This window comes from Pinus tabuliformis, chromosome Q, assembly GCF_031772625.1.
Source record: "Pinus tabuliformis cultivar Carrire ecotype Pingquan chromosome Q, CPIR1, whole genome shotgun sequence".
Classification (NCBI taxonomy): Eukaryota; Viridiplantae; Streptophyta; class Pinopsida; order Pinales; family Pinaceae; genus Pinus; species Pinus tabuliformis.
This window is the reverse complement of record NC_142296.1, coordinates 1,112,205,883-1,112,218,937: the sequence shown is the minus strand read 5'-3', so window position 1 is coordinate 1,112,218,937 and position 13,055 is coordinate 1,112,205,883.

Below are 13,055 nucleotides of genomic sequence, written 5' to 3'. Positions count from 1 at the left end.
AATTCCACCTGCCAATTTCTGTCAGTTCATCTTCGCATCATCCTATAATGATTTGATTGCCTCTGCTCAACTCTATTTTCTAAAACCTTCTAAAATCTATAAGAAGAAGAAGAATCTGGAAGTAATAGCTTCCACCCATACCAAGAAATAAGATTATATATCATACAGGGGAGCACATCTCCAACCCAATCCTATTGCCTATCGATCTTCCCAATGATGACCCTCAGTAATCATGTGGTAGAACACCTGCATCATAATTGACTTAGGTTGTACACCCCAAGTAAACTCTCAAATCGTTGGCCAAAACAAGGAGCGGTATTCCCATCAAGTTGGCCTTCTTGAGGGTATGATTCCAACTGGGGTATACTTTGCAAAGACAAAGACGAGAGCAACATTCTCTGACCCTATAAAGATAGGGGAGCATCATTCTTCTACCCTAAGTAACATGTAGGGTAGCGCCCTATTTTCTAGAGTTCCCTCAACCCCAGGAGCCCTCTATCTCAATTCCTCACTCGAAGAGATCAAGCAGGGTGGGAAGAGTATGCTTAGTGTCCTCGATTAGCGTTGCCCCTTATTCGAAGGGGCTACATCCATCAGTCCAAGTTTTTCTCTAAAAATAGAGAACTTTCTCTTTAGTAATTCCTTGGTGAGAATATATGAAATTTGTTCATCTGTCGATATGTGATGGAGCTTGACAACTCCTCTCTACACCATGTCTTGAATGAAGTGATATTAAATCTCAATATGCTTGGACTTGTCATGAAACAAAGGATTTTCTACAAATGGATTCCACTCTTGTTGTCACTGTATATCACTGTTGTATCTAGGACCTGCTCAAATATCTCTCCAAAGAGCTTTCTTAACCATACTACCTCATAGCTAGCCATGCTACCAGCAATATATTATTCTTCGGTTGTGCTCAATGCTATAGAATTTTGTTTCCTGCTCATCTAGGATATCATGGAAGATCCAAGGCTAAAACAACATCTAGATGTACTTTTCTTGTTGATAACATTTCCAACCCAATCAAAATCAGTGTATCCATGAAGTTGAACATTTCCTGTAGAATATCTCAGGCCAAGTGTGATTGACACATTCAAATATCTCAATATGTGTCTTGCAACTATCCAATGTGAGTGGCGGGGCTCGGTCATGACTCAATGTGCTTATTGCATAGCATATGTCTGGACGGGTGTTCACAAGGAACATCAGAGCCCCAATCAGTTGTCTATACTGGGATGGATTTTCTAAGTTTGGTCTTGCAGCATCTCCACATAACTTCTTGAAGTTCATTTCCATTGGTGTAACCATGGATTTACATTCAGTCATTCCAAATCTTTCCAACAACTTTACAACATATTTTCCTTGTGAAAGGAAAATCTCACCAGGATTTTTCCATACTTCAAGGCCCAAAAAATAGTGCATGAGACCAAGGTCTTTCATCTCAAACTCAAAGGCTAGCTTCCTCTTACATTTGATCATTAGGGACTCACTACCTATCAGAAATATATCGTCAACATATAAAATCAAAATCAGTGGCATACCGTGGACTACCTTGAAGTAGAGGTTGGGATCATCATTTCTTCTTGTGAATCTGAGCTTCACTAAGTAACTGCCAATACTATCATACCAAGCTCAGGGAGCTTGCTTCAATCCATACAATGCCTTCTTTAATCTGCAAACATGTGTTCTTTGATCTTCTAATTCGAATCCCTGTGGTGTTAAAAATATACCTCTTCTTGTAACATGACATGAAGGAATGTGGTCTTTACATCCATCTTATGAAGAGTCCATCCCTGACTCGTAGCAAGGGAAACTATAAAATGGATGGTTGCATATCGAGCTACATGAGCAAATATGTCATCATATTCTTCTCCCTCTTTCTAAGAGAAGCCTCGAGCTATGAACCTTGCTTTATATTTCTTAATGTTGCCATCAATTCCATGTTTGATTTTAAATATCCATTTTGAAGTCACAACAGACTTCCCTTTCGGTATGGGTACAATATCCCATACATCATTTTTCATAATTGATTCATATTCTTCATCTATCGCATCCTTCCAAACTTGTTCTTTTACTGCTTCTTTGAATGTGGATGGTTCGACATGAATCAAAGTACTGATAAAAGCAACATATATTTGATACCTGCATGGTTGTTTCCTTTCTCTGAATGATCTGCGAATGGGGACATTTCTTTCAAAATCCTATAAATAATCGTGAAGCCAAATTGGTCTCTTCCTAGAGGGAGGATCACTTGGAGGAGGATCTAACGGATCCATAGGTTCTATGGGATCATCAACCATATCAGACTCATGTACATAAGAACCATCTAGGATATCCTCGTCATCATTCTCTTCCTTGGGAGGAGAAGGTGGAGGAAGATCTCTTTCTTTTCAAGAGTTGCACCTTCATCAAACGTTATGTCCCTGCTAATTTTGACCTTCCTCTGACCATGAATATAAATTATATATGCTTTAGAATTTTCAAAATAAACCACAAACCTACCTTTTCTGCCAGTAGCTTCCAATTTGTTCCTTTTGTCTTTCATCACATGAAAATATATTGGGCATCCAAATACATGAATATGGTTGATATCAGCTTAACGCCTGTGAATATTTCTTTAGGATTCTTGTTTTCTAATGCTTGATAAGGCACCCTATTCTAAACGTATACAACAGTAGATGTAGCTTCGACCCAAAGGAACTTTGGCACCTTTTGATCATGGAGCATATCATGGGCAGCTTCTAATATAGACTTGTTCTTTCTTTCGGCTAGACCATTATGTTCAGGAGTATATGGCACAATCATTTCCTTCTTGATTCCATCTTTCTTGAAAAATGCTATGAATTATTTTGACATGTATTCTCCTCCATTGTCGAACCTGAAGACTTTGATTCTCTTTCCTGATTGATTTTCGATCAAGGCTTTGAATTCCTTGAATGTTTCAAAGGCTTCATCCTTGTGCTTAAGATAGTATATCCATGTCTTTCTTGAGAAGTCATCAATAAAGGTAATGTAGTATAGATGACCACCAACATAATGTACAGGCATTGGACCACATATATCAAAATGAATGAGATGGAGGATGTCATGAGTTTTGTTCTTACTAGAGGGAAATGGTCCCCTTGTTTACTTTCCACTTGCACAACCCGGGCAAAATCCATCATGATGAGTTTGAACGTCGGGAATACCAGAAACAATTTCTTCAATTTCAGAAGTGCATCATAGTGAAGATGAGCCAGTCTTCGGTGCCATAATTCGCTCAAGTGATTGGTATTATGAACCAATGCAAGGAGAGGTCTTCTAGTGACCCTAAAGAGTCCTTCAGTTCTCGATTCTAGTGCAAAGGTGTTATGAAACTAGCTCAAGAAAAGATAGATCAACGCCTTAGAATTCAACCTCTTCGAGGGGGCAACCTCCTTTACATTACATAAATGAGCAATTCTTGGATGATTCAAATGACAAAACCTCCTTTCTATATATAGGAGTCTAAGGAGTCACAATATAATCCAGCCGACCTAACAACAATAATATAAAGCCACAAAAATAACAATAGAGGGATTCTATGGGGCACAGTAATAACAATATGGGGGAAATAGGGGCACAACAATATTAATAAGGGGTATAACTACAATAGTAATGGAGTAAGCACTAGTATTATAGGGACCCAACATGCCCCTCTCCTTCAAAAAAGTGTTGTCCTCAACGCTTGAGTAGTTCTGGATACTTCTGCACAAAATTCTCATCCTCCCATGTGGAATCTTCAGCGGATAAGTTCTTCCACTTGATAAGATACTCTGAAATTGATCGATTTCGTAGCTGTCGAGTTCTTGTTTTTGTGACTGCTTCCGGTTCCAATATAATTTTTCCTTCCTCGTCAAGTTCTGGCAATATTGTTTGAACTGGGAGCTTGTCGCCTATAACCTTCTTTAAACATGAAACATGGAAAACTGGGTGCAATCGAGAAGTTGCAGGAAGCTCCAATTTGTATGCCATAGTACCAATCTTTTGCAACACCTTGTACGAACCATAATACTTTGGTGATAATTTATTATCCTTTTTAGCTTGCTTGAGGGACATTTGCTTATATGGTTGTAGCCGTAGGAATACCCAATCACCTACATCAAAACTTCTTTTGCTACGATGTTGATCTGCCTGTTGTTTCATTCTATTCTATGCCAACACGAGGTTATCCTTTAAGAGTTGGAGGACTTGTTGTTGATGTTCGATGTGATGTTCCACTGCCTGAACCTTAGAATTTTTTCTTAAATATGATGTGATGGATGGTGGTTGATACCCATAAAGTGCCATAAATGGGGTCATTTTTGTTGATGTATGGAAGGAAGTGTTATACCACCATTCAGCCAGAGGCAACCATTTGACCCATTGTGTCTGTTTATCAGATACAAAGCAACAAAAAATGTTTGCCCATCAGATTGAGGATGATAAGATGAGCTATGAGCTAACTGAGTACCAAGACAAGAAAATAATTCTGTCCAAAAATTTCTAGTGAAAATGGGATCTCCGTCACTTACAATAATCTTTGGGTTTCCATGTCGCTTTTGAATTGTTTCCATAAATGCAGTAGAAAATGTACTGGCTTTAAATGGATGTGATAATGCACAAAAGTGTGCATACTTGGTAAGTCTGTCAACTACCACCATGATGACACTCTTTCCCTCAGACTTGGGTAAACCTGTGATAAATCCATTGAAACCTCCTCCCAACGTTGGCTTGGAATGGATAAAGGTTGTAATAGACCCGGTGTCTTAATTGTTTCAACTTTATTTTGTTGGCAAACCAAACATTCCGCCACAAAATTTTGAATATCTGATTCAAGGCCATCCCAAAAAAATTCCTTCTTAACCCTGTGGTAAGTTTTTAAAAATCCTGAGTGCCCTCCTAAGGGAGAAGTGTGCAATTCCATAAGAATCTTTTGTTTTAGCGGGGAATTCTTACAGAGGTATAAGCGATCTTTGTACCATAACGAATCATTTTGCCAGCTAAATGTATCAGACGTACTGGAATCTTGTTGTAACTTTTGAATAAGTGCCCACACTTCTTCGTCATTCTTCCATTCGTCCCTTGCTTCGTTTATCCAATCTATTTGGATAATAGAAATGGCGCTCAACAATGCTTCCACATCCTCATCCTTTCTTGAGAGTGCATCTGCCACCACATTTTGCTTCCCTTTTTTGTAGATGATTTCAAATTTATAACCCAACATCTTTGTGGCCCACTTTTGTTGCTCTTCAGAGAATAATATTTCTTCTAAAAAGTATTTAAGGCTATCATGATCTGTTTTTACCTTGAAGTGTCTTCCCACTAGGTAGGGTCGCCATTTCTTAAGTGCATGGAGTATTTCCAACATTTCCTTCTCATAAATAGCTTTGCTTAAAAACTTTCCCTTGATTGGACGACTTTCAAAAGCAATGGGTCTTTCATCTTGCATTAGAACAGCACCAATTCCATTTCCTGAAGCATCACATTCCACAATAAAGGTTTTTGTGAAGTCCGGTGTAGCTAAGACCGGTACTTGGTACATTGCCTCTTTAAGATGTTCAAAGGCCTTTGTTGCTTCCGGAGTCCATGAAAATGCATCTTTCTTCAATAATGTTGTTAGAGGTGTGGCTATTCTCCCATAATTATTAACAAACTTGCGATAATACCCTGTCAACCCGAGAAATCCTCGCAGATGCTTTATGGATGTGGGGATTTTCCATTCCTTAATGGCCTTAATTTTGCTAGGGTCTACCTTAACTCCTTCATGAGATACAATATGACCTAGATATTCCACCTCCTGGACTCCAAAGAAACATTTGGATCTTTTTGCATGTAATTGTTTCTCCTCCAATAGTTGTAGCACCCTGTCAACATGTTCAACATGATCCTTCCAAGAGTTGTTGTAGGTTAGTATATCATCAAAAAATACTGACACAAATTTTCTAAGGAATGGTTTGAAAATTGAATTCATCAAACCTTGAAATTTTGAAGGTGCATTGATAAGGCCAAAAGGCATGACCAAAAATTCATAATGACCCTCATGAGTTCTAAATGCTATTTTCGGAATGTCTTCAGTCTTCATTCTGATTTGATGATATCCTGAACGAAGATCCAACTTGGTGAAATAAATTGATCCATGCAATTCATCCAGTAATTCATCAATGACAGGAATGGGGAACTTATCTTTAATAGTGATCTTGTTGAGCTCCCTATAATCCGGACACATGCGCCATGATCCATCCTTCTTGTGCACCAATACTACTGGAGCAGAGAAAGAACTTTGACTCGGTTGAATTATACCACCCTCTAGCATTTCTGCAACCATACGTTCAATTTCACTCTTTTGGACATAGGGATATCTGTATGGCCTGATGTTTGGAGGAACACTTCCTGGAATTAGATGAATAGCATGATCATGATTATGCATAGGTGGGAGACCTTTGGGAGTCTCAAATACCTTGGAATGATTGTCCAGGACTTTTTGGATATCTAGAGAAATAGATGATTCCAATGTGGAAACATCTAGCGAACATAATTGTGCAATTACACCTCTTTGCTCCCTTTTTAGAAGCTTTGTCATACCATTAGAGCTGATTATCTTTCCTGGTTTCCCTACAATACCCCTTAATTCAACTTCCTTTCCTTCCGTAGAAAATTTGATGAAAAGTTCTTGAAAATTAAAAGCTATTGTACCCAAGGATTGTAGCCATTGGACTCCTAGTACAACATCAGCACCTCCCATTGGAATGGAAAGCATTGAGCTAGTCAATACATATTCTCCCATGGATGGCTTGATATTATGGCACTTTCCAGAGAAATTTATTGTTCCTCCATTTGAAATCATCACTTGACACTCTGGTGTTGGATATAGGAAGCAATTCAATTCTTTTGCTACCTTACAATGAATAAAATTGTGGGTGCTTCCTGAATCAATCAACACTATTACCTTTTTTCTTCTTGATTTGTCCTTCTATCTTGATAGTTTCAGGAGTGGTAATTCCCGCCAATGCATTACAAGATATGGTTGGATTTATTTGTTCTTCATTTAGGCTTTGTTCCTCGAGTATATCCTCTTCTTTTGACCTTTCTTGCTCCTTTTCTTCTTCCTCTTGACAATCTATGTAGAATAATTTCTTCTCAGCACACTTGTGACCTTTAGTGTATTTGCTATCACAACTATAACAAAGCCCTTTTTCTATTTTTTCTTCCAATTGTTGTGGTGTCAACCTTATAGGTTGTGGAAGACTAGGGGCAACAACACTTCCGTCTTTATAGTTGTGAGTGGTATGCTTCCTGGTTGCCATAATTTTGCTTTCCATTTTTCTTGCTAACCTGAATGCCTTCTCTAATGAATCAGGTTCCCAAAGGCGAACATCATGTTGGATATTGTCCTTTAAAGACCCTATGAACACATAAATCGTATGCTCCTCTGGAATATCTTTTACCCTTATGTTCAATTTTTGGAACTCCTCAATGTGCTCCATTATTGAACCCTTTTGTTTGAGACTTATCAATTGGCTAAAAAAAGTGTTTCTTTTTGTATCCTCATAATGTGCTATCAATTCTTTCGTAAAAATTGCCCAAGTGATAAATTGTTTACGAGAGAAAAGCCATTGATACCATACAAACTGATTTGGTTCCAAATATAAAGTTGCCATACGTACCTTTTGTGTGTTTTGCACATTATCGAGATCGAAGAATTGCTCCATCTGTAATATCCATGTGGCGGGATCCTTGCCATCAAACTTCCTCATATCGATTTTTGGAATATGGTGAGTCTTCGATCCAACATTAGAGTCTATGGAATCATGATTAACATTTCTTTTGTTCTCATCATGAGTTTCCTTTAGTACCCTTTCACCCTTAGTGACCATTTCTTGTAGCAACTTATTCATATTTATCTTCAATTCGTCCATGTCTGTCTTCATATCTATCTTCAAATCGTCCATCTTAGGTTCTACGCTTTTCTTTAAACCATCCATCTTAGCTTCTACATCTTTCTTTAAACCATCCATCTTAGATTATGTTTCTTTTTGTGCAAGTGACAATTGTTGCACTTGGTCTCGTAATTTTGATATATCATGTTGCATTTCTTCCTCTTCTTCATGGGTCATGCTAGAGCTTTCAGGTTTCCTACTAGGTGTTTGCATTTTCTTTCCTTGGGCATCAATTATCAATAATAATGCTTTACTATGCCCTTTGAATTCCTTCAAATTAATTTTTCAAACCAATCTTATGCAAAAAAAATTAAAAAACTACACACCTTTTTTCACTTTGTAGGAGCTCGATATTGCCTCTGATGTATCTTTGTACTTTCCGATCATCTAGTTCTGAATTTGTGACCTGCAGTAGTCCTTTGTGTCCTCTTTCCAATGCCACAAGTCCAACCCAAATTGGATTCTCCAGGGAAGAGTTATGCGAAATATCCCATAGTGACTTGATTATAGACTAGTTCGGTAGAGCGAACTTGTACGACCTACCACGAGTCACTGTTTCGACCTTTGGATCTGAAAATGCATACAAGAAACTACAGTCCGTCCTCTTTCTGTACCTTCTTACGAAATTTCAATCTGATCCCCAGAGAGAAAGTTATGATGATTTTCCCCAGGTCCCCTGTTTGGAATGTAATTCAGGAGTCTGCAAAAAGACCAAATTCCTTAGATCATATCTCCGCAAATATAGCACTAAAAGCTCTGAAATTCGGACCCGAGGTTCAGCGCAATTTCTTCTCAAATGGTTTTTTTGCAACTTCTGAAACGTCGCAGAAAAAAATTTATAGCGAAAATGCCACGAAGACCTGTTTGGAGCAGCGAAACCCTAGAATCCAACGCTCTGATACCAAATGTTATGAAACCAGATCAAGAAAAGATAAAAAAGATAGATCAACACCTTAGAATTCAGCCTCTTCGAGGGGGCAACCTCCTTTACATTACATAAATGAGCAATTCTTGGATGATTCAAATGACAAAACCTCCTTTCTATATATAGGAGGCTAAGGAGTCACAATATAATCCAGCCGACCTAACAATAATAATATAAAGCCACAAAAATAACAATAGAGGGATTCTATGGGGCACAGTAATAACAATATGGGGGCAATAGGGGCACAACAATATTAATAAGGGGTATAACTACAATAGTAATGGGGTAATCACTAGTATTATAGGGACCCAACAAAAGGCATCCCTCATAGGTGAATCAACAGGCCAAGTTAGAACTTTACATTTGATGAAAGAAACCCTCATCCCTTTATCTTCAAATTGAGATATGTATACCACATTCTTCATTAATCTTGGTACATACATAACATCATGTAGCATAACTGATTCCCCATAATTTAGTTGAAATTTGAGGGACCCAAAACCTTTCACGGGATGAGTAGAGTTGTATCCAAGAATGATATTTAGCTTAGTCTCCCTCTCTACTAGATTAGAGAGGAATTCTTTATAACTAGAGAAATGATGAGCAGCCCCACTATCAACAAACCAACTGTCCCACGAATCCAGTGGAGAAGAACTAGTAAGAGCAGATTTGAGAATGTATTTAGATTTATTTACAACATTACTTTCATACCTGGGAACCCTTGGCTTCTTTTGAGGAGGATGATATTCTTCATGGTCGCTTGAGGAGTCTCTTCTTCTTCTATCATCTTTTTTGTCATGGCTATTTATTTGATTTTCTTTTCATATTTTGTTATTGTAGTTGCCTCTAGTGTTGTAATGTGACCTCTTTATTTTCTCATGACAGTCTTGTGCGTAATGACCCTTCTTTTGAAAATTGAAGAATTCAACATGAGATGTCGATCTCTCATTCCTCCTTTTTTTATTTTGAGAAGGAAGCTTCCTTGATGAACCTCCTCTTGTCTTATTTATTTTCCCATGAGAGATGTATGCAGCGGGCTCTCCCTCTTCATGATTTTGAATCCTTCCTCTTACTATCATCCTAGATTCTTCTTGAGTGAGTTTTACAATGATCTCATCATATGATGAAAGGATATTGTTGTTCCTAGTAGTAGTAATGAAGGTTTCCCAAATGGGGGGGAGACCTCTAAGAGTCACAACTACTAGCTCCTTGTCAGGTACATTTTCTCCAACCCTCTGCAATTGATCTCTAAGATGAGAGATCCTCATAATGTAGGATTGGACAACTTCCCCTTTGTTCATATTAACTTCCTTGAGTTGATATTTCAAGGTGATGATCTCATTCAGGTTGTTGACTTCATACATGTCAGTTATCTTGTCATACATGTCTTTAGACTTTCTTAAATTCCCAACATAAGTAAGTAAATGATCTTGTAAACCATCAGCTATAATTTTCTTTGCTTTAGACTTACCTTTCTTGTACTTGTTCTTGAGAGAAGCGGAAGCATTTTCTAGAGGCTCGGGCATCCTTCCTTGAATGTATTCTAGCACATCATTGTTGTCTACTATGATTTCCAATCTGACTTTCCATGCAACAAATTTTGATGCATCACCCAAATTTTCATGCTCCTTGAAGGTAAAGGACGACATCTTGACCTTGAATATGAAATTTTCTTTCTGAAGGAGAGGGCTTCAAAGCTTGTCTTCTCTTGGGCTTGTCTTTTACCTTAGCTCCGATAACATGTTAAATTTTCTGATTGTTCTATGTTGTATCAATTACTTTAGCCCAGTTTATCTTTTCATTAACAATGCATCCAATTATTATTAGTATAATCAATCAAAAATGTAACTAAACAAAGAACAATATATGCAGTGATAAAGAAGACAACAGAACAACCATAAGAGATAGTAGATTGGTCCAAGACCAATGAAAAACCCCACAAGGGGGAAACCCTTTCAAATCTTCTTCTTTAGTAGATTGTCATAAAAATATTTCAATAGTGAGTACAATGAGCTCAATACATATGATGTTGCAGTGGAAAATAGTAAATCATATATACAGATCTACAGATCTGTATAACATAAGAGAGAAACCTAGATCTACCAGATCATTGAAGCCAAGATGCCAAACTCTAGCTCATAACCCTAGTTGCTCTCATCGAACTGTCTCTGTGCGATTGAAAACTCCTTGGTCACTCTCTTTGTCACTGTTTGCGAGCAACTGCAACTGCAAGGTTGCTCTCAGGAGGTCTTGATGCGAGCGATTATGGAACTGTACTGATAAACCCAAATTCGCACTCTTGCCAAGTTGTGCGAGTGACTAAAAAACCAAAGTCACACCATTTTCGAGTTGTGCGAGCGACCGAGATGACAGGGTCGCTCCCAGGGCTACCTTGTGCGAGCGATGGGGACCGAAACCTTCTGATATGCCTTTGAACCTAAAGTCGCTCTCACTGAACTGTGTCTGAGCAACCAGAGAGCCAGAGTCGCTCTCTTGCCCACTTTGTGCCTGCGACTAAGGATGAAAAACTTATGTTCTGTGCCAGTGACTGAGATTCAGAAAACACTAACCCAGAGCGAACTTTTCGCCTGTAATTCCAAACCTTGTGTGAACTTCGATCGACGAACTTGTGCAAGCCAAAATAAAATAGAAGAATAGAAACATGTCTTGATCAAGTGTGAAATGAGCTTGAGGTCGCTTCCTTTCATAGGATTTATTGAGGGTTTACTTGGGGTTGAGGTTAACCCAAGCAGTTACCCAAGTGGTTAGGGCTGACCATCTCCATAAAGAATGAATGAATAAAATAATTCAAAACTTAACTTCCGCTTAACCAAATCGGGTAATCTTTAGGTCGATTGTGGTCCTCTAGAAAAGAGGAATTTAATGTAATCATCATCTTGGTCATCTAAGTTGTCCAATGTGGAATTTGACCCTAGTTGCAAAAATTAACAACAACACAGTTGTATATGTGCAGAACAAGAGTCCTCATCGAATTCTTGGGATGAGTACACCAAAAGAATATTTTTCGGGGAAGAGACCTGATGTGTCACACTTCAGGACCTTCAGTTAATTAGTTGATTGTCATGTTACTAAGGATGCATGAAAAATCTAGAGCCGACCACTGAGTTGGGAATATTTGAGGGGTACACTGATACACCTCACAACTATCAGGTGTACCTGTCATCTCATAGGATGACATTTGTTCGTAGAGATGTGAAGTTCAATGAAGAGAAGGCCATGATATGTTCCCTTGAGAGGGAGCTTCAATTACATGCAGATGAGGAGCTTTTGGCTCCACAGGAAAAACCTTAAGATGATGTGAAACAACCACAAACAGAGGAGCAGAGAGTGGAAGTACCCACTCATGAAAAGACATCTAGAGATGGAAGGAAGTGCACTAGGGAAGCTGAAAAATTATTGCATGATGCTAGAGATAATGGGGGAGCACCCACATCACAACGCAGGTAGAGGAGGTCACCATATAGGTACATTGGGTACATGGCTCTGATGAGTGAGCTAGTTGAGATAGAACCATCATCATTCGAGGAAGCAGTGGAGAAGCTAGTATGGATTGATGCCATGGTAGAGGAATATGATTCCATTGTCAAAAGAAGTGTTTGGGAAGTTTTCCCAAGACCAGAGAACAAGTCAATGGTAGGTTCAAGGTGGATCTACAAGGTGAAACAAGTAGCAGATGGAAGCATCGAGAAGCACAAGGCCATATTTGTGGCCAAGGGGTTCTCAGGTGGAGGGAATTGATTACGAGGATACCTTTGCTCCAATAGCAAGGTACTCTTCAATCAAATCAGTTCTATCTCTTGCAGCACAAATGGGATGGAAGATAAATCATATGGATGTGAAGACAACATTCCTCAATGGAGTGATTGAGGAAGAGGTGTACATTGAGAAGCCGAAAGGATTTGAGACCTTCGATAGAGATTCGTATGTGTGCAGACTCAAGCGAGAGATGTATGGAATGAAACAAGAACCCCATGCTTGGTATACCAAGTTTAACAACTTTTTCACCAGGTTGGGCTTCACCAAAAGTGAAGTAGATGCAAACCTTTACCATATTTTGGTTGAAGGTAAATTATTGATTATAGTATTATATTTCGATGATTTAATTTTAATAAGTGATGAGAAGCTGGTCAAATCTTGTAAAGAAGATCTTGCAAGAGAATTTGAGATGA